Below are 25,904 nucleotides of genomic sequence, written 5' to 3' on the forward strand. Positions count from 1 at the left end.
GCGCGAGGCATCCATGTGTGCATCAAATTAGTACGTTGTTGCTGCTCAGAATGGAAAGTGCTCCAGCAGTGTATCTCGGAGCGGCGGATTGGCTGCCCACGCTGGAGAAAAGGACCGGGGCGGGGGCTCCCGTTTAAAAAGCACATTGTTTATGGGATCCAGGCACAAAGGGTTTAATTCAGAGAGGAAAAGGCGATCTCAGAAATGCCTGCTTTGTGCAGGGAAAAAAAAAGAAAAAAAAAATGCAGCCCCAGAAAGTTGAGTTCCCACTAAAGGACACTGAATATTTCAAATCTTTCACACTCCATAAATTGCTCTCTGTATATCTGACTTCCAGATGTTGTACTTGAGTTCTAAACAATCACACGTTTGGGAGAGAAAAGAGAAAAGTCTGCCTTTTCTTCTCTTAGCTTCAGTAAATATTTGGGGCTGATACAAAGGCGAGACCATAAGCTTTTACATACCAATCTTCTTTAATGCTGTTTTCCAAAACCCTCATTTGGAAGAGAGAACACTCTCATTTAGAATTCTGCCATTCTAGTCAACATCATGTAATATGATGATGAAGGCATTCATTTTTTTTTAAGATTTGGATCCCTCCTATTTGAGCTGCAATAAACAGTAAAGCAAAATCCCCTACTTTCTTCATTCCTCCCAACACTCCTTAATGCACCCTAAAGCCACCTACTCTGCCAAGTGACAAGGCTGAATGCCCTGAGCAGCATTCATTTGCAGTACTGTGTTCTTGATTTAACATCCCATCCTGTGAAAATAAAATGCACCTAAGCAAGTGCAAACCCTGCAGATATAGTACCGCCAAAGGCACTCCCATGACCATGGGCCAGCCCCCAGCTCAGGAGGCAGAAAGGTCAGAAAGGGGCCACCTGGACTTTACTTCACTGCAAATGGCAGGTGTTATTTCCCGGTAGCCTGGGGGTAATAATTAGAAGATAGTCAAGGATCTTAAGCAGGGTTCCTTATTAGGTTAAAGACCACAATCCAGGACCACCAGAGCACCTCTAGTCTGCTGTGGGCCTAGCTAGGGTTACCCTGAGCCCCAGATAAAAAAAAAGACCCTGGGTGATGGCTAAAAGACAAACAAAAAGCCTGCAGAAAGGAGAAATCCTGAATTCAATTTAATCCCGAGAGGAAAATGATGGCAAATACTCTTCACTAGGTCCTGGCTCCAATTTCCACTTCTTCTCATTCTCCCTAGTTTACCACTTAATTTTTTTTTTTTTTATTCTTGAGATAAACAATCAGACTAACTTGAAGCACTTTCAGAGCTTTCTCTAATCAACCTTATTGTTATAAAAAATGTTCTGCTGAATAAAATTTTGAGGGCAAAATCTTCTTTCAACAATTTAGGTGCAATGTGATGCTTGTTTATGGTAGAGGTTGATCGTTTATCTTGTTCTTAGGCACCTATATACTTCTTTATGAATCACCCTGTGCAAATTCAGTGAACGCTGTAACCCCACCGAGCTGATTCTGGCACACTGGAGGTGGCAAAGCCCCACGCAGAACAGAATGTCGTGCTCACAGCTCGCTGAGAGCAGAGAGTGTGGCAAGATGTATTTCTGGGACAGGAAGGGCTGTGGTTACTGCTGCTGACAACCAGCTAGGATGAAAAGAGGAAGGCACTGCCACAGGTCTCAGCTAACAGGGAACGGAAGTTCCAAAAATGGGGCTCTTGCATCTCGGCTCTACAGAGCACAGTTAATACAATGGAGGCATTAGGGGACGGTATCCCAGTCCTCATGCCTGAACTTAGAGCAAGCCTCCCATAATTGCCTTCCCCGTAAGGGGCTTTTTCGTTTCCTCAAAAAATACTCACCAAGGCGCCTAAAGGAAGGGAAGCGGACAAGAGGGCTTACGCCTCATGCCTTTGCTCTTTATGTTGGTAGGTGCATATTTATAACCCTTCCCCATCAGCCATCCTGCAGAGATGCCTGCAAGACCGCCAATCATCCTGAGGCAGTGGGCTGTCAGGGCTCGGGGCATGGGCTCTGAATTCCGGGGCCAGTCCTTCCGATCTGTGCCACTCTGGGCCTCAGAGTCGGGTGTCTGCTACAGAACATAGCCCAGAATAAGTGTCTAAGAAGTGTTGGCTTTTTCTACTGTTAAATCGCATCTTTGCAATTGTGATGCACTCGGAATGAGTGACAATTACAAATCTTCTTTTCAATCCCCAATTTTTCATAGTGGAGACTCAAACACAATTCATATCCTAAATAATAATGCCTATTCTTTAGTGAGGACATACATGCCAGATACTGTGTGAGGTGCTTTACACTCATTATTTCTAATCCTTGTAACAACCCTAGGAGAAAATTTTATTTTCTGGATGCAAACATCAAAGAATTAAGTTCCTTTCTTAAGGTTACTGGCTTATATACTGTAGAAGCAGAATTCAAACCTAGTCCCAATGGGCTCCAAAGCACGAAATATTTCTAATCCATCATGTGGCTGAACACTGTGCCAGGTCTCCCTTGGGCTGAGAGTGAATGGCTCAGGGTAAATCTAAGAGAAGACAAGGCCAAGAGCAAATCCTATTGGGTCCCTAGAATCACACTGTCAAATAAAAGGCAGCACTAAAGGAAACACACACACACACACACACACTATCTATGAAAAGGAGGGGGCCAAGGGCTGAACTTGTGGCTCCATTAAGACTATGTTAAAACACACATTTTTCTCAATCATCACATAACAACGTCTCCATCTCCACAGATCTCCTTCCTCTCTCCATCCCCACAGGGTGACATCAATGAGCACCTCTCATCCACATCTACACATTATTTCCCAACTACTTGCCATTTTGCAAACAACTGTTCCAAAGATTACCATCGAATGCTAAGCGCATGACAATCCGTTAAGTAAATTCAACAATGTCTATTTCTTACACAAACTACCACAACAGCACATCTTCTCAATCAAAAGCTTCTGTGCAGGACAGGTGGTCCTAACCTCGCCGACCCCACATTGCTGAATGCCTCACCGAGACCCTAATGGTACTACAAAGGACTGGTTAACTTTGCTCTAATGCAGGCAAGCTCCTCCTTCTTTGGACTCCCAGCTTTCTTCCTGGCTGATGCTTGTTTCTAGCAGAGACTTACTGACTTCTTTTGTCCTCAAGAGGCTGTAAGCGCTGACACTTCTAAGGAAGCCAGAAATTATGTGTCCAACAGTTAAACCTTTGGGGGTACTTGCCAGAGGCCACAGAGAGCCAATGTGCTCTTCACAGAGGGGTAATTATGGGAACAGATAACCCAAATCTCAGTAAGATCATCTATTTACTAGACTCTGACCTCAGGCTTAGAAAATTAGACTAGCTCACTTCTCTGTATTCCCTAGCCATCTTTAGCACCTATTACAAGGCAGGAATTAGATTCAAATTCAAATACTTATTGAGAGCCTCCTCTTTGCCAGAAAACTCTGCCAGGTACTTGACATACGATATCACAACAGCTCCACAAAGTTGGCATGAACAGGGAAAATATGCATTCCCTGTTCTGGAAATGATGCCCCTGAGAGTCATGGAGGTAAAGTGACTTTTCCAATGTCACACCCCTAAGAAGAGGCGTCTGCAGAATCTGGACACATTAAGATGTAAAGGCTAATTGTCATTGCTCAGTATTCCATAAACTGGGTTTCTCAAGGCTGAGGTTTCCTGAAGACTCAGTGGCCACGCGCAGGCACCGGACGAAAGCACATACTTCTCGGCTGGCATCTCACCTACAAACTGCAGGAGACTGAGCGCCAATTCTGCTCTTGCCGGCTGTAAGGCTCCTCCAGGACAGATGCCATATGGAATCGGACCATGAGTTAGAGAGCACCAAGCCAGCAAGCATTGGTGGTATCAGTCTCAGAGCCAAGACGAAAACATAATGATGTTTGGGGGGAAAAAAAATGAGTGCGCTTACTTTTTTGCTTTTAGCACAGGCACTGACCTACTTCCCTACTCTATTTTTGCGTAAAGAAAACTAGATCAAAGGAGGACATGCAAAATCTTCTGAGGTTCCTCTAAGCAGTCAAATGTTACTAAAATTATAATAATTTTTCAACATATCATTGTTATTAATTCCAGGACAATAAGCTTTTATAAGGCCCAGTGAAGTACAGGTTTCCTTTTGGAGAGTGGTAACAAAACACCGAAGGTTCCTTTCATCTTGTTGCCTAGAAAGCAACTTTCTGCGTTGTATCTCCTCTAATCTATAGGAAAACTAGAATAACAAACTTACAAAATGGGTATAAGAAATGATAAGTGGCTGTAAGTAATTGTACTAATGTTGGGGGAAAAAAAAAAAGACATAAAATGCCCCTTCAGAAGATATACCAAAAGGATGCCTTGTCTTGGAAAAATTTTGTATAAACACAGCTAATCTCCCTAATGGTTTATCAACAATCTTACTGTTCCTTATCCTCTTCATCTACCTGATTTTTGTTTTTTAGAGGATCTTGTATCCATGCTGCCCAACCCTGGGCAGTGATGGAAATGTTCTGTAATTGCACAATCCAACATGGAAGCCAATAGTTATAAGCGGCTACTAAACACCTGAGAAGGGTGTAGTGCAGCCGAGAAGCAATTTTTAATTTTAACCTTAATTAAATACCTCTAGATGCAAATATACTTAAAAAAAAAAAACTAATGAGAGTTGAAATTCACTAAAATATTATTTCATCAGGAGGTTTTGAGAAAACAAGAATAAGGGGCCAGGAAAATGACACCAAGGCAGGAGCGTTGTGTGTGGGGTAGTGGGCTGCATGGCCGGGGTTCTCAGCACAGCTCAGCATTACATTCACTGAGGGGTCCCAGGTAAACCACGCCACCACTCTGGACCTCGGTTTCCTTACTTGAAGAACAAAGAGAGAGAGAATCGTTCTCATCTGGCTCGTTTCTCTAAACCTGCGACTCTGCTTTGGGCCCAGATGATGATGTATAGAGAAGATAATTTAGGTAATATGACCAGCTGCCTACAGCCTGAGGGCAATTCCCCGTCTGTGTCTGAATGCAGTCCCCTGGGGCTCACAGGTGACGGAGGCACAGGCTGGAGAGCTGACGAGGTGCCACCTACTCCTTGCAGAGCAGCCCGCAGGCTCAGATGGAGCTGCTGAATGGGCTGATGACTCAGGGTGGTTACCAGAGCATCATCTCTTTCAATTTGTGCCAATTCGTCCCAATAGCCCAACTGCAGTCCCATCACTTCAGTCAGATGACAGGCCACTCTTTCAAAGGGCTCAGGAATCGTTTTTTTTTTTTTTTTTTTTATATCACTTGTACTTAAGTAATAGCACATGGAGAAACAGGCTTTGTTTGGTGATCACAGGAAATTGTCCAAGACTGAGCTGCATAAGGCAAAGGCAGAAGGAAGCTGGCGAGGAGCCTGGAGCCTTCTGGCGGGCATGGGCAACAACAGGATGGGCATGAAATTCAGTACTATGAACCATCTTCCACACTGTCCAGGTTGTTGTTGCTTATCATTTAAAAACACAATTCTCTCCTCCATCGACTGGCAAATGTGGCGCCCAGGGTCCAGCACCAGCCACTTCCCACACCGCACCACGAGCAACCCGGCAGAGACCTGGACATGGCCCCGCTCGGAAGGCACAACCCTCTAATTCTAAACCTTCCACGGCCTCTCACTTTGGAGAAAGGAATCACCTGTCATCAAACTTCAAGCTCTGGGAATTGTACGTCCTTTTGAAAATGTACTGTTTCGGGGTCACCATGATGGAGGAAAACGTCCATCTTCTGTGGCTACCTTTCAACACAGCACCTTCGCCACCGGACTGACACAGCTACGGTTTAATTACAGTGGGATTCTGAGTCGCTGAATGGTTTTGGTAAACATAACAAGACTCTCTGGATGTGTGCTCTCTCACCAAGAAGATGACAAAACCAAGGGCATTCCTGTGTTTACCTGGGAGGTACTGTCACCTCGGGTCACCAAAGTTTTGCGAGCCCAGGCCACGCCTGTTACAGGATGGGACCCCAAATCCCCGAGGAGCGACATCTGGAGGCCAGCTGCTGAACTCACAGAAGATTAACTGGAGCAAATCATACCCTAAGTCACTGAAGGAGGAGACAACGCCTTTCTCCGAAGGGTCAAATTGTAAATAAATACGTGTTCCTCTTAAGCAAAGTTCAAGTTTCCCATAAGAACACGTATGCAGAATACATTCATCCCTGTGCTCTGACAAAGTGGAAAAAATATCTAGCTTGTGAAGAATGTACAGGACATCGATTTCATTCACAGCTGACTAGGGAAGAGCACACCTGTGATAGGGCATCCTGCTGGATTGCTGGACTTAATGTTGGATTGTATTTGGAGGGAGGTCTAAAAGCTATACATTTGTTTACCAGGGTGAAATGTAACCTTGACTCGTAGGAAGTGACTCCCGCAGAAAAGACCACACAGCACAAGCGTCTGGACTCACCAAGTAAAAGGGAAACCTTATTACCTTATCTCAACTTGACGGCTAGTAAAAAGCAGATAGCTGGAAAACCCCCACAAAGAAGTAAATTTGGAGGCTTCCGGGGGGTACCTGGAGTCTGAACATACAACAGTCCTCTCTGGGAAGGCAGTGAGGTGTCAGCTCTGGATGGCCCCTGCCCAGGGAACTCATTTCACTCAGTGATTTATCAGAAAGGGTTCAGTGGACTTCAGAGCAGAGCACAAGGCATTTGTATAGGGAGAAGTTTTTTAGACGAACTTTTAGAAATGGCAACAGGGAAATAATAGTCACAAAGAAGATTTATATTGGGCTTCACATTTTCAAAGTCCTCGAGGAGCTCACATTAATTAATCCCCCCCTAAGGCTGAGGTCAGTATTACTGCCCCCACTTTGTAGATGGGAAGAGGGAGTGGGGGGCCCCCTGGCTCTGGACACATGCCCCTTTCTAGGTGCCCTCCCCGTCTGATTTACCTCCCCATGGCTCAGTGCTGTGGAATCCACCTGTCTGCCTGGGCAAGTCACTGTACCTGGTCCTTCTGGCTGATGGGGAAGATGCTGGTTTGGTCCCATCACGTGAGTGAAATGTGAATCATTATGAAATGAAGACAAATGTGGGGAAACTCCCCATACTGAACACGGATCTTCACCTAAGATGTCTCCTGTAGTCACCTGCTAGCAGCAAATGATGAAAATAAGGGACATACACGGAGAGGGCAAACAGCACGGACACCACGTCAGGTGCCCCATCCCTAGGTATGAGCCACCGTGTTTCTTGAGGCACGTAACTCCTGCTGCCGGCCCCGGCTAAACTATTTTGCCAGGAGTTACTGATGCAAGAGGAAGCCAGCAGGGAGGGCTGACAACACTCTCCACTCCCTGGTGGCAAACGTGGACGGTTCTCCTTTGCCCGTTTCTGTCAAACCCACTGGGAATTGATTCTCCCCCCAAATCTTGTTTTCTTTCCTTCAGATGACGCAGGTACGGAAGACCTGCTTTATGTCAGGCACGGTGCTAGATTTGAAGGAGAGTTGAAAAAGAGGTCACTGATGCCCCGAAGCCACTCGCAGCCAACGAAAAGAGAGTGCACAACGTGGAACCAAAATACGAAGCGATAGTGCCCAGAACAGAGGGACAGACGAGGGCCTGCAGTAAGCCGGCCACAAGTGGGGGACTGGGCCACGGGGACTGGCACGTGGCATTCCAAACATGCTTCTCAACACGCTTCACCCTGGTGGTCAAAGCTTTAAGTGGCATATGAACCAATCAGAGGCAAAGGAAGAGGAGCCAAACGGTTTCAAAGAAAAAAGGCTATGGTAGGGGGCTGAAACTTGACAGAGAGCAGCCCCAGCGCCCCCTCCCTCCCGTGGAGCTTGCACTTGACACGGGGGACCATGACACGCTGGGGAGACCCATGGCTGGGACGGCCATCATGGCACTGCCCCCCTCGAGCTGGGAGGCACAGCCCTGGCTGCCCACCTCCACTGACCATGCCAGAAAGTGGGGGCCCACCAGCATCCACAGAAGCCCTTGCACCTCTCCTGTGGCATGACGTCCCACGGAGGCCACCTACCCTGTCGCTCCTGTTGTTCACCACCCTGTGTGTGGCAGTCCCTTCCCTCCTGGTCCGCTCAACCCTCCAATCTGCTCTTCTAGAGTTGCAGCAAACAGAAGGCTCTGGACCACCACAAACAGCGTACCGAACAAGAATCCTTCCCTGTCTTCTTTTCCTCCAGTTTGGTTTCACGTGTGACTTCTGTTTTTCTGAGCGGCTCCGTAGGGCCTCCTAACCCTGCCCCAAATCTGAGACCAGGAACGACACCTTACACAGAACACACACATCATGCTCATCTCCTGCTGGCCCGGACCTCTCCCCATCTCAGACCGCCGAACCTACAGAAACAGTAACTCACTGAGCCCCCAGTCCGGTACACGGTGAGACTCTGAAATTCGCGATGTCAAGGATGTCTTCCTCAATCACTAATTCAATAGGTATTTATAAAGTGACCCCACGATCCAGGCATTCTTCAAGGTGCTGGAGAGACAGCAATGAATAAAATGAGGTAAAACTGCCTTTAAGGAGCTTATTTCGGGGGGGGGGGGCATAAAATGACAAAATAGGAGAATCTTCCAAGAGATTAGAAAGGGGTCATTCATTTCAATGGAGAAAAATGAAGCCCGGGATGGAAACGTGGAGTGTCGGTTGGAGGGGTGCAATTCTAAGTAAGATGTTTAGAGAAGACCTCATTTGGAAGGTGAGCATGGGGCCTGTCCAGACTCAGTGTGCCTAACATATATTTTCTGAATCAAGAGATTTAATATAGCAAGAAGGTTTTAGAGTTGTAAAATTTAAGTCACATGTTATGCAATATTATAAAGAACCATGATTATAAAGAACCATGTTATCCCACTTGGCACTGTTCTATTGAATCTGAGGATCGATACACCTATTACCAATGAGTTACTGAGTCACGCCTATTTTTCTCTAGATGCCCTCTGGGTCCACTTGCCCCGGCACTGCCACTGTCCTAATTCTGGCCATTCTGGTGATAAAACCATTGCAAAAACCATTCAGGGGGCTCTCCTACTTTGGTCGAAAGGACAAAGACTTCACTGACCTCTGTGCTTGCCCTGTATTCAGAACTCTATCTACCCTCCCGTTAAATATTGATTATCTGTCCATTCATTATTCATTTTATCATTTATCAATGGCAAAACTGAATCTCAGGCTGGTCCCTCCTCAACTTGCTTTTGGCCTACCTTCCTTGGTCAGAAATGATGTGTAATCAAGGAGTACAAGTTAAAATGAATGGTGGCCTAAGGGATGCAGCCAGCAGTATAAGGCTTGATATAAATGTGCTGGAGGTTAGTGATGCCACGGTTTCCTTCCACTGATCTGGAAAATCTAAAGTTGACAGTATATCTAGGAACTAATTACGTCATATTAATGACCGTTCAGATCACAGAACGGCATCCATTTGTGGGAGAAGATACGTATTTCTGTAGACTAACAATTTGTTAGGTTCAGATGTATTTCTTTTTTGGGGGTAGTGCCTTCAAACTCCCGCATTTGTGGAATGCCAGCAAGAGAATTCAGGAAAAAAAAGGACCTCCGAGCAGTCAAAACGTGTGTCACCAAGTTCCCGCCCTGATGTTTATGCCCTTTCAATTCTTTGGGGAGCTTCTTGATCCATTCCTCAAAGATTCTTATGCTTTATGTTGGTTTTTCGCAGCCTTGATCATCTGCCTTTCAGACCCACAGGAGACTGCAGGTAGCAAAGGAGAGGGTTTGCAATCGGTGGCCCAGAGAGTGATGTCGCTGGCTGATTTCGAGGGGGCGCAGCTGTGGAAAGCCCACTCCGAGCTGGGGCTGACCTCTGTTCTCCACGGGTTCCCAAGGACAGCTTCACAGCGGAATAATTAACTTGTATAATGGCAATTTTGTCTCACTGAAAGGGCCACATTATGCTCAATAACTCCGGGTAAGAAGGCAGGGAAATATATAATTCATCGTTAAGAAGGATTCCTTCAAAATGAGACAATAAGGAACTTGCGCCTTAAAGGATACACTTTCAACTCGAGTGCAAACTTAACTAACAAGGCTGACTCATCCTGCAGGGACCTCAGGAATCTGAGACTTTACTCTCTCATCCTAACACATGATGTGCCTCAAAATTCAAGATCTGGGTACTAATTTGCTGTCGTTAAATGCAGCGGCTGATTTTGCCAGGACACTTCAGCTTTTGGGGGGTTAATTTTCCCAAGTTGCCTGTTCTATTTTTACCAGCTTGTTTTACCAGCTCTTGTTGCATTTGGCTGGGACAAGTGAGGGAGTTGGGTGGGAATCTGGGGAGAGAGGAGTTGCTCCCTTTGGGGGATTTTGTTTTCCTAAAGTAAATTATGTTTGTTCACTGATCAAGAAGTAAACCTTAGTTCTTTCTCTTTAGGACATCACAAAAGATGATGTTCGGGGTTTGAAAACTGGAGATTAAAAAGCCCATAATGGATGCCTGTGATACCATTCAAAGAACTAGTCATGAATTTTCTAGAAGCTTTCTGTCCCAGCATAAGAAAAGGAAACAAGAAGCTCTATAGAGATTGCACTAAATTCCTAGATAGCAATCCAAAACGTTCGTCTCTCCCATAGTCTGCTTAAAGAAATTTGCAAAAGTAATGGAAAAACACTGCCAAGTCTGTAGCATTACTCAAGGAAGACTTCCAGAATTCCATGCACGTCAGCTCCTTGGGTATGTTTCCCTATGATACAAACACACCAGTTGGTCACGCTACAAAACTACATGTCAAAAGGCAAAGTCCAAATGACATTCTACTTTGCTAGTTTTCAAATTCCGACATCACGTCTTAAGATGAAATCAATACCAAATACCACGTTTTGATTCAGAAATCTATAAGCCCCCCTCCCCCAGCATCTCATAAATTCCATTTAGCATCTTAAACCACCAATTAAAATAGGCTTTGACATTTAATTTGCTTATTTCTTTAAAAAAACACCATCAGATCTAACCCCCTAAACAAATAAGAATAAAAATCGGATTATGTGCTAAATTATAATAGCTGTTATTCTAAGAGGCTGAATATCATTATATCAAAATTCCCCATAGTTGATTTTTTTAAAGCCATTTCTTCATTTTTCGACACTACATCTGGCACAATGAATACAGATGATCATTTGTTTATGTATCTGTCTAACTGCCTTTCCCAAACACAGCCAGATGGAGTCTTTCAGAATCAAATTAATTTCAGATTAATTCACTCTGGACCCACTCCAGTTTCATGACTCTTCGCTTTGAGGCATCAACCAAATTGATGTGAAGTCATGAACTTAAAAGAGCACAGGTTCCTTGATATCAAGGGGGAATAAATAGTACAAGTCAGTGGTCGCTCCCCGTTCCCAGAAAGAAACCCATCCTAAGGCCTGACCAACGTTTCACCGTGTCAGAGTCATCCGAGAAGAATTTCCTTGTGGATCCATATAGGAAAATGGTTAATTTCACATCCAGTATTCACAAGGCCTTGGGATGATTCCAGTAAAAATGAGCGACCTAATGACTAACGTCAGGACCCATTACGTCATGGTAAACTTGCCATATACGCAGAGCCAGGTACGGCCCCCCCGTGAAGCGACAGAGTTAATTCTAAACACCCAAAGTGCACATTCTCCCTCTCGAGCTGTGGGTACTGAACTAGACACAAATGTAACCAGGCTTTGCATGCTGTCAATCTCGGTGGATGCCTTTATTACCGTACTTGTTTCAGTTGCAATTTGGGTTTCCATGGAGACACAACAGTCAGCTCTAGAAAATTATAAGATAAATGTCAGGTGGTGATAACGGTGTTAATGAAGCTTCGGTGACAAGCAGCTCTGTGTTTCAAATAATAAGCTTATTTCTATTAGCATATGTATAACCTGTCGAAAAAACCTGGAAGAGAGTATTAAAAATGCAAGATCTATCTGTCTATATTTAAGAGGAGAGGGGATAGACCCCTCTGGAGTGACTTAAATTTGGTGGGTCAACCTGAACAAGAAAAAACAAAAGTAACGGCTGGTTTTGTGGGAAAATTAGGCACCAGTGATGGCTCCCAACGATGCTTTCACTGACATGAGGCAACACCTTACTTCACCCAGTACTGGATGTTTTTCTTTTTCTTTTTTTTTTTTTTTAAAGATTTTTTTTATTTTTATTTATTTGAGACAGAGAGAATGAGATAGAGAGAGCATGAGAGGGAGGAGGGTCAGAGGGAGAAGCAGACTCCCTGCCGAGCAGGGAGCCCGATGCGGGACTCGATCCCGGGACTCCAGGATCATGACCTGAGCTGAAGGCAGTCGCCCAACCAACTGAGCCACCCAGGCGCCCAAATAAATAAAATCTTATTTTTTTTAATTTTTTTTTTAAGATTTTATTTATTTGAGAGAGAGAGTGAGATAGAGAGAGAGAGCATGAGAGGGGGGAGGGTCGGAGGGAGAAGCAGGCTCCCTGCCGAGCAGGGAGCCCGATGCGGGACTCGATCCCGGGACTCCAGGATCATGACCTGAGCCGAAGGCAGTCGTTTAACCGACTGAGCCACCCAGGCGCCCTGGATGTTTTTCTTATAAGGTGGTTAATCTCTTTTGTTTCTGGAAGAGCTCAACTCACGAGGTCTGACCATGGCAGACCGCAAGCTTCTGAGAAATAAACGCCAAAACCAGCCTCGTGGTTGGCTAACTACCACTGGGTCGCTAGAATCCAGAATCTGAAACCACCTTTGAGTAGTCTACTGCTAAACGTGTGCCGCCGAAATTTTCCCCAGAAGGACCTGTCAGGTCCCTCAAAACTGCCAACTGTGGGTTTCCGTAAGCTTGATGCATTGGACACACACAGTTTCATGCTGTGGAAACGTGAAAACAGTGCAAGGCCAGATTTTAGGAAAAGTCCGTGCAGGAAAAAGAAGTTTCCTTTTGTTTGGAAAAGATGATTCAGACGTGGAACACATTTTTTACGTTCTCCTTGTGAATATCCTTAAAGATCCTCAGGTATGACAAGGGTGATAATTCTGCCAATCAAAGACAAAAGAAAGACCCGCCCACAAGAACTTCTTCACAATTCAATGCTCAGTGACCTGGCCATAGGGCCTGCTGTTCTTTCATTCCCCCATATTCTTCCTTCGTTTATTTAACAACTTTAGTGAGTGTCAGGCACTGTGTTTCAGAACTCACTGATGAGTTAAGACACAGTCACTGCCCTTACGTTTCTCATTGCTTAATGGCTTGTGCAACTGAACGTCCAAGTTTGAACCAAGTATCACAATATTTTTTTTTTTCCCCTCCCCTGTCCAATGTTTGGTCCCTTTTGAAGCGACTACATGACTATATTTTTTCTGGGGCAAAGCAACTCCTTTTGCTATAACTCTACATTGGGATGAGCTGACTGCTGCAACCCTCCCCTATCCACCCTATCTCTGTCTGGATTTCTATAACAAAAATACCATAAGCTGGGTGGCTTAGAGGCAACAAGCATCTACTTTTCCCAGTTCTGGAGGCTTTAAGTCCAGGGTCCAAGTACCAGCAGATTCAGTGTCTGATGAGAGCCCACTTCTTGGTTCATGGACGGCTATCTTCTTGCTGTGTCCTCACATGATGAAAGGGGTGAAGGAACTCTCTTTTCTAACAGCACTAACCTCATTAGGAGGGTTCCACCCTCCTGACCTAAGCACCTCCCAAAGGCCCCATATACCTTTTGATACCATCACCCTGGGCATTAGGTGCCCACATATGAATTTTGGGGAAACACACTCATTACTACTCTCGACTCCTTTCCTCCCACTCCACTTTCCAGGAAGAAGATGGATGGGGTCAAACCCAAGGTTCGGGATGTCACTGGGCTTTGGTGCTAGGGCAGAAACGTGTGGTGCAGCTTTTGAAGAAGTTACAAGTTACTGTTTCCCCATGAAGCATTTTTCTTTTTAGAATGTTCTCTTCTAACTCCATATGGCTGGTGTACCATGTACCAGGGCTGCCTCCCACTCCAAGGAGTGGGTGCCTCTCCCAGCTTTGCAAGATCTAGCATGACAGATGGAGATCCAGGGGGAAGTGGAAACAGAATGGTTCAATCCTAATGCTCCGGTTTTTAGGAGAAAGGTTATACGACTTTCCCTAACAGCCCGCCCCTACAGTCTTTCCTCCCTGACTGAAATCACCATGAGGCTTTGAAGACCCAGGGATCTCAAGCTAGGGTTTGGTCCACAAGAAACAGCCTCAGGCTTCCATTTAGGGTAAGGCTTAGCTCATAGAACACAAAGATCTCCTGGCTCTCTTGTGGCCAAGCTGCCTCTCCAGAGACAGGGGTCCCACCCACGCCACGGCTTGTCGCCACACAGTGTCCCCTGCGCATGCATTACGGTCCCGGTTCAGGTGTAATAAAGCTGACAGAAGACTCCAGAGTTCAAAATCTTCTCCACCTCACTCAAGAGTAAGGAATATATCCTTACCTCAAAGCAAAATAAAACAACACAAAACCAACCAAAAACCAGCAACAACAACAACAAAAGCCTATAATATCATCACACACTCCAATGCTCCTCGATTTCTCTTCCTGTTATCCCACCCAGGGAAAAAGGATGGGAGGAAAAATAACTCAAGAACACATATAAATTCCAAGACATTAGCAATGGGATTCTTTAATAGGGCCAAAGGGGTCATCCGAATCCGGGGAACACAAAGGGAAAGTCATGAGGTTTAAGTTTAATAAGTCAACTTCAACTATGGGGCTTATAGACTGAAAACTTTTCAGTTGTAAATCAAGTAATGTGATACTATGTTACTAAAAACTGGATGAAGCAGCATCTGTGGTCATGGAAACAAAAAGATTATACACAGCATGCCTCTGACCAACCAGTTAAATATCCTCAACCTTTTAGGGGCTTTCTTTTGACTAGTACTCCTCATTTTCTTTTGCTCCTGTTAGAACTTTTCACAAAATTTCACATCAATCTTGAAAGGCTTTGGAGAGTCAAATCTTGAGACTGAAAAGTCACCTACAATGATTATTGTTGATATTTTGAAATTATTGAAATAATTATAGTTATCTTTAATAACACCATCACAAAGCATATTACAATAGTTCTTCAATTTTAAAATGACAGCTCTAAACTGGGGCAACCAAAATTACGATCATAATTTTCCAGAACTGACAATATTTGCTAAATAGACTCCTTGAAGAGGAGGAGGTTATACGCGTGGGAAATAAATAGGAGATTACAATTTAAGTGTGGCGGAGTTTTAACAGTGAGTGCAAAAGTGAAAGCAGAAAACAAATCGCTGCCTAAGTTTTTGTTTCGTTTTCTTCTTGTTGTTGCTTAATGTTGAGAGGTTTGACTACATTTAGGTGGCTTAGCCTTAGGGGACAGCAAGTAGGGGACAGGTGCCCACTATGACCAGCATAGCCCCACCCTCTGCTTTGAAAGGTATCACAAACAGCTTTCCAATTTTGCGTGTTTGTTTTTATAGACAATGGTATAAGGACAATCAAATCACATACACTGAAGAGGTATTACCATAATCATTCAAGTCATTAAAAACTACTATGGAAGAAGCCCTTCCAAGATAACGTGGAATAGATTGTAAGTTCCTCTGGGACTTGGGGTGACAGGGTTCATGCTTCTCTGAAAATGGGACACACTACAGAAATAGCATTTCAGTCAGTAACTATGCCAAGAGCATGACGATTTTAAGCCACAGACAGTGGGATACCTATGATCTTGTCTTTAGCTGCAGGTTTACTTTGAAAATCATGATCCGTTTGTTTTTCTAGAAAACTGATGGAGGGAAAGCAAAACTACCTGGAAAGATTCATGTCTTATGTTACCAAAAACAACAATGAAACAAAAACACCACTGAGGCTGAAACCCGAAAACTCATCAAGGACAGGATGATGCAGAAATTTTAAAAACAACACCCAAATCACTATGAAAATGATTTTAATTCCCCTCCCAAGGTCATATGGCAACAATTTTGGAAACCACATTTCCCCTGGGAAATATAACTGTGTGAGGTTTTCTGTGTCCACAGTATCATGAATATATTTAACAGCACAAGGCGCTGGGATTTTGGAGATCAGCTGACTAGAGACAGTACCCCTGAAGGAAGGCATGAATCCCCGAGGACAGGATGCATTCCTATGGAGGGAGAATCCAAGATGATAATCATGTACCTGCTGTAACTATACACATGCTTTGAGATCAGTGTGTTTTTGAGGCCTGCACATAGAGGTTTCATTAGCGACCCAAAATATCACGATCTCTGTGGACATCTTGGCAACTTTCCACCTCAGCATACAGGGACCAGGAGTGCAAAGCACAGAAAGATCTAGAAATAACAGGAATGCCAGATGTGTCCTAAAGCTATGCTCAGAAAGAGCAAACCCTCATGTTTACTTCAGATACTGCTCCTGGAAATCCCACCCCCTTTGGTCGTGAGACTTACAGTCATGTGTATTGCATTTACAAAAGGGATTTGTTCTTTTGGGAATTTTCACCTAGAGGACATAAAACCTAAAGATCTGTGGCTTTGGCTGTGTGGGAAAGTCAAAATGCATCAGCTGATGAAGGCAGGGGATCTCCTTAATATGCACATTAATAATTTAGGTGTGGGAGGGAGGCATTGGGCGTAAATCAGTAGAAGGTTCCCCTGGTAAATGGGTTACTTGTGATAAATGGGTTCTAGCTAGGAGGCAGTTCACCTGTGAATCCGGGATGATGAGATTTACTGAGGCAATTTTTAATTCACAAACTGGACCTTATTGACAGGCTACCAGCATTGTTTTGGGTTTGTTTTTAAGACAACAATCGATAACAATGGCAACTTGCTTGGCTGACTGGAGGGAGATACTGCTTTTTTTTTTTCTTTCTCTCTTTAATTAACAATAACATTCAAGACCCTGACAGAGAATAATGGTAAAATAAATTATGGAACCACTTACGTATGAAACCATACATTATTAAAACTACTCTAAATGGGTCCTTAATCTAAATAAAGATGGTCATTTTAGGAAGCCAAGCATCTCAAGAATTAGAAAGGACACAGTGTTATTCTGACCCAAAATATAAAAGGTGTGTCACTTTGCCAGCCGACCAAAGTATCAACTGCCCTTGACTTTTATTATGATTCATGTATGTCTCTACCGCTGCCTGAGTCTCAGCTTCAATTAGTTACAGCCTTGTATTTCTGTTGGCTAAAGACAGGAGAAAGAAGCAATCGGGCAAAATTCACTTCCAATATTTACACTTTGCGTATCCCAAATGGTCAACAAAAGCAATTCTATCCATTCTATACAGTGTGAATGAGCGCAAGGACCACCTTGGGCAAAGCATGAATGATGATGCATGATGGGTCACGGTGCAGGATTCTCTTTGCTGCTAAAAATACCGACTCTAGGATGGCTAGCCTACCTTTCACTGTGTTAGTTTTAAGACTAGGCATCCTAATGAATGCAGTAGGAAAAGCACAGGAACCCCTTATTAAACCAGGTCCTTGCCATACAGGTTCCGTTTTTACTGCTGCTTAACTTAACGTCAATAAACAAGAACGCAGGGTTTTCTTGGGCAGCTCTGATGGTGCTAAGCTCTAGAACTCCTTTAAATTTTTTTTTTTATTTATTCATTTGAGACACAGAGATACAGAGAGAGAGAGAGAACATGAGCAGGGAGAGAGGCAGAGGGAGAGGGAGAAGCAGGCTCCCCGCCGAGCCAGGAGCCCGATGTGGGGCTCGATCCCAGGACCCTGGGATCATGACCTGAGCTGAAAGCAGACGCTTAACCATCTGAGCCACCCAGGCGCCCCTCTAGAACTCCTTTAATGTAAGTTTTATTTTAACCTATGTATAGAGCTCTGACACCATCAGGGCAGCTGTCATTCTGATGTGTGGCTCTCCACGGGGTAGAACCTTCTTTGCTGCCACCATGACCACTGCCCCTGCCGGGAGGAAGGAAATCTCACCACGTGGGGAGCCTGGGCATGGCTTTGCTTGGCCGTTTTACACACATAAAAATGAATTTTCAAGTGACACAGGAGCTTGCAATCTCCAGTCTACGCCATGGAGATAATTATGATCAGAGCAATTTCCTCTCTATAAAAGCAGCCAACAGTGATTGCATATACTCCTATAACTTACAGTCCACATCCAATGCAAGAGAAATCCACTTGCCTCACATCCATTGCCACGTGATTATGAAACACCGAGCTCAATCATTTTAACAGGCTTACCCTACTTAACAAAGACATCCTGGTTTGTATGCATGGGGGCCACGCTCAAAAAGGCTTATGGGGACAAGCTTTGCACAAGCATTTTATTTTTTAATGACTACAGAAGCTCTTGGGGCTCATCATATTAAAGGAAACAAAAAGGGAGGGAAGTAGCATTGGTTTTTAATTACTTCTACCTCTGAAGCTAACTGTGTTCAAGCAAGAATTCTTTGAACATCCAGAAACCAACCCAAGTGCAGACTTTCTGACTTGGCCAGTCGTCAAGTTCTGCCCATACCACTGCCCCAGGCATGGAGATTTCTCACTGACGGGACAAGGCAGACACTAATAAAAAGTTGAAGTTCCTCTCCCCAAGGCATCATCCTTTGCAAAAACAAAACCCTGAAAATCTCAGGTAGTAATTTCTCTTCAATCCATCACTTCTTATTCATTTCTGTGGTCATCACCCTAAAGTATCTGTGTGTCTAAGCAGAGAGCCTGATGCATACAAGGGATGGGTGGGTGGATGGATGGATAGATCAGATAAATAATCTGTCTCCTCAGGTCCTGATCTAAAATTCTAAGGACTCCTTGTAACTTTTATTAAGGCACCATTCAATCTGAGTCAAAGTTTGTAAAACCGTATTTACCATTTTGGCTCCAACCTTTTCTTTTAAATAACATCCATTCTGATCTAGTTCGGTTTTCACGTGCTATGGCCTTGGGCTGACTGCTGGCACTGCCTTATTTTTTCACCTAGGAGACATGAGGGAGATCAGGCAAAGATAAAACTGCACAGCTAAACACACTTAGGGACATGGCTGTGGGTTGTAAATGGAAGAAGAGCAATCTAATGACACGGAGAGCCAAGGTGCCTCTGGATTCAGAAACAAAGAATCCTGACCAGTGACCCAACGATATACTCCAATCCACTTTGCGTGTAATTTTCCTTAGCCAGCTGAGGATGAATAGCAGACACACAGGCCACACAAGGGATAATAACAATAAAGTGAAAGGGGAAAACAGTTTCTGGTCTGCATTGTAACAAAAATGATTCCTCCCTTTATTAGGAAAGTTTGATTGCTTAAATCATCACCTTTTACACCTTAAACTTACACAATGTTATAAGCCAAGGATATGTCAGTAAAGCTAGAAAAAAAGAAAATTCAAATAAGTCTGATTATCAAGATCTGAAACACAGCAATGTTTATTCATTATTTTATCCCTTTTATTATTTTTTTTTACAATATATGTAGAGATATATTTGTTGTGTAGAGATATATTTGTTATGTTAGAAAAAAGATATCCTAGTGAAAAGCTTGGGGTCAATTACATGTTGAGCCCTTCTGGAAAAATTCATATGATTGCATGTAAAATACTAAAAAGATACCATTATTTGAATCACTCATTCATTCAGTATTTATTGAGTACTACAAACTGTTTCTAGAAGTGTGATGATTGGAAAATAGGGAGGGTGTTGATGTTAGCCAGACCCTAGTTGAAATCCCAGCTCTGTAGCATTCTTGCTCCCTAACCCTGGGCTAGTTACTCAGAGTCCCAAAATCTTCCACTAGACAATGAGTTTGCAAGGACCTCTCTCTCTGTGCTAACAGCACTTGGAAAGAGTATGGGTGCTCTTACAACATTCTTTGATTTTTTTTAGTCAAGTAATACATGAATATGGAAAAAATGCATACACGAGTAAGGAATAACTGTTTCTCATGCAGGGTAAACAGCAGTATACAAAAGCCACATTTTATTTTATTTTATTTTATTTTATTTATTTTTTTTTTTTTTAAGATTTTATTTATTTTTTAGAGAGCGAGCGAGAGAGAAACAGCATGAGAGGGGAGAGGGTCAGAGGGAGAAGCAGGCTCCCCGCTGAGCCGGGAGCCCGATGTGGGACTCGATCCCAGGACCCTGGGATCATGACCTGAGCCGAAGGCAGACGCTTAACCGACTGAGCCACCCAGGCGTCCCACAAAAGCCACATTTTAAATGAAAGCCACGTGGCCTAACACCATCCCAAGCATCCAAGATGCTAACATGAAGCTTAGCCAGTATTGAAAATGATGTTTAAGGAAGAAGAATGAAGGCCCTTCGTCTATACGAGAGGGGCCTGGCTGGATCCTCTGGATGCTGCTGGGTTTCCATGTGGCTGTGCCACCCTGGGGCTGAAGGGGGTTCACAGCCCCCTCTCTCTCCGCACCCCTGCTCTCTCCCCACAGTCACCATGCACCTACCCGGCAGCTCACTTCCTCTCCGTGCTTCGTCCCTCAACATCGTCACCCTTCCTGAGCGTCTGATTTGAGAATATAGATTTCCCAGAGCAATCCCGCCCTTGAAAATCTCCACCCCACCCAACGGTTCTGTGTGAACAATCTTACCTGATTCTCATATTAAGTGTAATCACTCACCAGGCAATCGTGTTTCCGAACGTGGGAGCCCCACATACAACCTGCTATTATTTGCTTGGTCAGGACAAAAATGCATCTCAGAGCCGCTTATGAATCCCGATGCCCCTGGAAGCCCATCTGAAGAGCAGCCAGCTTTTCCAGTGATACATAAAAGTATCTCTGCCACACAGATGCCTGAGACTCATTTGTAGACCAATTACAAGACTGGAGTGGCAGCAATGTTTTACATTTGTTCTGTTTTGTATTTTTAGCCCTGGCTTTTTCCTTTCGTGGATTATGGTAAATACAACATTTGCTTCCAGAATGTGGGACTTGCTAGGATCATAAAGGAAAGTGCCTAACAAGCAGATTACCTTTGGCTATTGCATTATAGGGATGCAGACAGTTACACTAAGTGGCTGGCTTTAGTCATATTCCAATTCTATTAAGCTGCCTTGCTTAGAAACACAGAAATAAACAAGGGAACCTCAGTGCACAGTGTTTTCAACTCCTGGCCCCCAATTAACACATCCCATGGGAGGCCTTCTCTGGGGAGGAGGGGGGAGAAGTCTCTTAAAAAAAAAAGTCTAGGTTTCTGTAAGTTTGTTCTTGAAGTTTCTTTTTTCCCTTACCATCGTGTCATCTGCTTTCTCAACATCAAGCTAACAAAGGAATCTGGAGAACAAAGTAAAATAAGCCCTATAATTCTACTGGAAACCACACACTATGCCCATTTTATGGAGCCAAATATGAACGATTTTGCATGGAGCACTGTGTTTGGTCCTGGGCGGATGACATTCCTCGTGACTTTACCTCCCACAGCTCAATCTGTTAATACAACATCAAATTACAATCTATGTATTTTGCCTACTCGCCCAACTACACAAATCATGGTGAAGATGAGTGGCATATTTTCTTCTCCTCTTCCCCACAAGCCTGTTGCTCTTCTGACCTTGCCATAAATTAGCAAGATACTGAGTTGTCAAGGTAGAATGTCTTCCAGAGGCAATTACAGTGAAACTTTGTTCCAACATTATGACATGTGACATTTTCACTAGATAATGTCCATATGAAACACACCAACGGAGGGCCCAGTGCATGTACCTGCAGATGAAAGGGAAATGTGCCATGTGGCCAAACATTAAGGAGCTCGCGGTCCGGGCCGTGATGCCAGGGATATCTGGTAGTGCTGTGAACAGGTTACTGAGAGAGAGAGAGGTCACCTGCAAGTCTGTGCATTTTATTTAACAGTTCCCTCTTTCTTTGAGGAATAAGGTAAAGATGTTTTTCACTGCTCTAAAAATAACATTAAAAAAAAAAAGTCAGGGGTAGCTTTTGAAGAGAAATGTATTTTAATAAAAGATGACAATACATGTGAAGAGATGCTCTGAAGAGCACTGGAAAGGTTGACACAGGGTCTGGGAAAGACGGATGCCTTGGTAAGGATTTCGACCCAGGGGATAAACTGCATGACCTATCACAGGGCACGCTAGGCTGTGTGTGGGGCGGAGGTCACCGACGTGAGGTACTCAAGAGATTAGAAAAGTGGGATGAGGAGGGGACAGAATGACATGCATGTTAGAAAACTTCCAACTAAACCACCTGGGGTGAAAACCGCTCCAAACACAGACATCCTAAATGCCGACAAGGGTAGGTAGAGAGTACAGCAAGAAATGTGGGGTGTGAGGGGAAGCAAGCCAGGCCAAAACATGGCGTCAAGGGAATGGGAAACCAAGCACTGAAATCTCAAGCTGTGCTGGTAGAGTCCCCAGGACCTGGTAAGAGGTGCACGTGGGTTTCTGAAAGTCTCTAGCATTTCAAGAGGGTGAAGATTTTCAAATATAGAGGAGTCATGATTATTCAACATGAGCAAAATACTTGATTGAGCTGCATGTCAGGATCAAAAGAAAGTAACAGAAAGAAGCCCCTCAGGAATTGGTGGGCCGAGGACCCCTTTGGCATCTCAAATATCTACGTGATGTGGAGTTCAAGAGTGACAGGTGGAGGCATTCCAAAGAGAACAGGAAGAGGTGAAGGAGGCAGCAGGGGAGGACGTTCTCCTTGGGAGGAGGGCATACCCTGGCTTCCCTGTAACCCATTTCTAACTGACCTGACCTTAAATCTCTCCCACCCGCTTATGCTACACATGATCACTGAGTTCTTTATTTCTGAGCCTGGACTTCTAAGCCCTTGTCATCACCGCTCTCTTCAGGATCGCCTATACATACTTTTAATCTTGACATTCAAATTATTCACCCTTGGATCCGAATGGCAATTCCAGTTCTTTCCCTATTTCCCCTACCAGAACCCTCGGCCACAAGCTTTTATATCCTGTTGTCTGCCTCTGCACATTTCTTCATTCCATTTCTGTACCCTAGAATTAGCTTCCTACTCCATCAAGAAGCAAATTACCATTCAAGATACAGAGAGTGATTAATTCTTCTCCAAACCAACCATACAGTTCTTGTCTATATAAGCGATCTGATGAGTAATCACATTTTATGTAATCTTGTATATTTCCACCTTATATGTTTACCTCATTATTATATTATTTAACACATGGGACTGTGTGGTATAGTGCAAGATCTCACACCTCGGAGTCCAAAGACCTTGGTTGGGGTTGCAACACCAGTGCTCACAAACAGGGCTGTGGAACATGAAAATACATCTGGGGTACAGTCTTTCATTAATAAAATGTTGCCTGTAATAATGTGAAACATCATAGTTGCTTTAAGGATCAAAAAAAGATGTTGCATGTGAAAGTACTCCACAGACTAAGACAATATTATACAGTTGACCCTTGAACAATATGGGTTTGAACTGTGCAGGTCCACTTATACACACATTTCCCCCCCAAATACAATACTGTCGATGTATTTCCTCTTCCTTGGGATTTTTCTTGGTAACATTTTCTTTTCTTTAGCTTACTTTATTGTAAGAATACAGAAAATAATAGAACATACAAAGTATGTGTTAATCAACTCTATGTTATTGGTGAGGTTTCCCGTCATCAGTAGAAGGCTATTTGTAGTTACATTCTGGGGGAAGTCAAAAGTTATATGCGGATTTCTGACTGCATGAGGGCTGGTGCCCCAAACCTGCATATTGTTTAAGGACAAACTGTCTACTACATCCTCTGTTTTGATCTTTCTTCCCACCTAGACTCTCAGTGTCTTGAGGGCAGGAACCAGGTCTAAACAGTCCTTGGGATTTTTTTTTTTTTTTAAAGATTTTATTTATTTATTTGACAGAGAGAGACACAGCGAGAGAGGGAACACAGGCAGGGGGAGTGGGAGAGGGAGAAGCAGGCTCCCCACTGAGCAGGGAGCCCGATGCGGGGCTTGATCCCAGGATCCTGGGATCATGACCTGAGCCGAAGGCAGACGCTTAATGACTGAGCCACCCAGGCGCCCCAGTCCTTGGGATTTTTAACTTCATCTATCAAGGCACCTCAGGATCTAAGTAAATGCATCAGGAATTAAATAAATATGCAATGATTCATTATTTTGCACTTCAAAGTCAGTGGCAAAGGGCCTGAGGAACCAAGGCCTGTTGCTTTTGTCTCACCAGTGCTCCAGGAATGCCTGGTCTACACCACACTAACTCATTTTCCACTTGGCTCCCAGAGGAGGCTTTTGACAATGCAAACCTGTCTCTGTTGCTCCAGCTCCCTTAGATAATCTTCAAACTCTTCAGAATGATCAAAATTTTTTAGGAGCTGGTCTGGGGCTGATTCCACAGCCTCTCTTTTACCCCTGTGCATGCCCCTCAAAGTCTGTTCCAGACCTGCTGGTTTCCAATGGAAGGAACTCCCTCTTCCCCCGTCCTACCATGTGGGGCTGCCTCAGCTCCATTCCATTGGCCGAATCTTATTTTGACCTTGAAACACTCTTTAAGGAAATCTTCTCTCTCACTCCAGTCCCTGACTCCAGAATACGTCAGAGTACCACAGTACCAGATACATGACTTAGGGGGCAGGCTTCCTGACAAAGGGGGCATACCTTCAAATATTCACTCCCAGAGCTCAGCACAGTGCCTGGCACAGGGTGAGTGGTTAAAATTTATACTGAATGAATGACTCTATGGATGAATTTAAAAAAAATTAAGTCAGCAACTCTACTTTTAATGCAACTGAGGGATGGGCATTATTTCAGAAAATTATAACAAATATGAAGACATTATATCTGAAAGAGCTAAATTTATGTGTTAAGCAGAATTCAGTATTTTGTACAACTCTTCAACATATCAAATTTTTTTTTCGTGATTAAAAATATGTTCTTATAAGATGTGGTACATATACACAATGGAATATTACTTAGCCATCAGAAAGAATGCAATCTTGCCATTCACCACGACATAGATGGAGCTAGAGTGTATTATGCGAAGCAAAATAAGTCAGAGAAAGACAAATACCGTATGATTTCACTCATATGTAGAATTTAAGAAAATACAGATGAACATATGGGAGAGGCGTAAAAAAAGAGAGAGAGGGAAACAAACTATAGAGACTCTTAGAGAACAAACTGAGGGTTGATGGAGGGAGGGGTGGGGGGTGGGTTAAGTGAGTGGGTGTTAAGGAGGGCACTTGTTTTGTTGAATCACTGAATTCTACTCCTGAAACCAATATTGCACTGTATGTTAACTAACTAGAGTTTAAATAAAGATTTGAAGGAAAAAAAAAAAACATGTTCTTATAAAATGAAATGAGTCTTGTCAAAGCAAACACAACCACTGAAGAAGAGAGTTGCCTGAGGCTAAAAGGTAGACCAAGGCAGAATGGAGATGATTCTACGTCCACAGTATTTTACAGAAAAGCATGCTAGATAGACAAAATGGGCCACTTATATATACATCAAGGGATGAAGTCTAAAATACAATTCCTGTTCTTTTGGGTACCCAGAAATGGGAAAGCATAAAAAACTACCAACCAGATTTCTTTTAAGGCAAGTTTAATTACTGTTCAGTATTTCTGATTAACTGATTAAGCAGGGAGACTTTTCTAAGACAGAATGCTGAGCTCACCCTCCCATAAAAACTGGAAGTGGGCATTTTTACTTTGACTTTAAGTGAAATCCCAAGAAACTGTTTCTGGCTTAAACTCCTAGAAAAGAATGCAGATGAGAAATTGAAGATGGCTTAGTCTAGAGGCGTAACAGCGGTGGTGAGGAAAAGGGGACTAAGAAGGAAAGGCAGCGTGGAGGGATTTATTGAGAGTCTGGTCTCTATGACTTGAGAGAGTGCTGAATAAAACATAATTGAATGAGGAGGCCTAATTTAGGGTGCTGGGAATGGAAAGAGGCGGGGGGAGGGGAAAG

At 43.7% G+C, this 25,904-nt stretch overlaps 1 protein-coding gene across 10 annotated transcripts in view; it reads right to left on the bottom strand.

Moving 5' to 3' along the window:
- Positions 1 to 25,904, bottom strand: part of CELF2 (CUGBP Elav-like family member 2) — a 521,311-nt gene that overhangs the window by 159,375 nt on the left and 336,032 nt on the right. The window lies entirely within an intron of this gene.

The sequence above is a fragment of the Mirounga angustirostris genome, unplaced genomic scaffold (assembly GCF_029215605.1).
Source record: "Mirounga angustirostris isolate CCGP_5_RB_7025 unplaced genomic scaffold, mMirAng1.0.hap1 SCAF_5, whole genome shotgun sequence".
Lineage (NCBI taxonomy): Eukaryota > Metazoa > Chordata > Mammalia > Carnivora > Phocidae > Mirounga > Mirounga angustirostris.